The following is a 784-nucleotide window of genomic DNA, read 5'->3' as shown; positions in this document are numbered from 1 at the left end:
CGTTAAATCGAGGTACTCGTTTATGTCAGTTGCATTAAAATCATTTTACGAATGAGTCGATAATAACAAATTAAGCCTAAAGCCATTAATAATTTCAAAGTAGAACAAAATTTAAGCAGAACGAAGATATTATGTTAGAGATAAGAGAAGAGAGGAGAGAACGTTTGTAGTCTCTTCAGTTAATGTTATGTTTATGTTAAAAAAGATATACAGGGTATTCGTTATAATGAATGATAGTACATATAACCATGAATGAGGTTATTTTAGATGAAAAAATAAACCGAAGAGGCTAGACAAAGAATAAAATTTTTTCATATGAAATTTTATTTTCGGGGAAACCAACTTTAAACCGGATACAAATTTAATTGATAAATTAAAGTACCAAACAGCGTCAGAAAGCGTTCATAGAAATTTACTTCGAAGAGCAGAATGGTACATTCGATAGAATGAGCAATATTTTTAACAATTTATAAAGTAATAGAATTCATCGTGAACATCCTGTTTTTATTGTAAATTTTCGATTACAAGAATAAAGTACAAACCCAGAACAAGAAAACACAAACGTGAGCAGAAATAATAGTTTATAGCGAGATCCATTAAGTCGATACATAGTTAAGTGCACACATAACCGAATATTTCAAATCGATTTTCTCAAAAACAAAGCCCCACATGAAAAAATTTTATTCTATGTTTTCAACATATTTTTTCATGTAAAATCGTCCTCTTCCCGAGTGTACCATCAATTCACGCGAACATTCTGTATATATAAATAAAATTATATATA

The sequence above is a fragment of the Trachymyrmex septentrionalis genome, unplaced genomic scaffold (assembly GCF_001594115.1).
Source record: "Trachymyrmex septentrionalis isolate Tsep2-gDNA-1 unplaced genomic scaffold, Tsep1.0 scaffold16, whole genome shotgun sequence".
Classification (NCBI taxonomy): Eukaryota; Metazoa; Arthropoda; class Insecta; order Hymenoptera; family Formicidae; genus Trachymyrmex; species Trachymyrmex septentrionalis.
Note: the sequence above shows the minus strand (reverse complement) of the source record.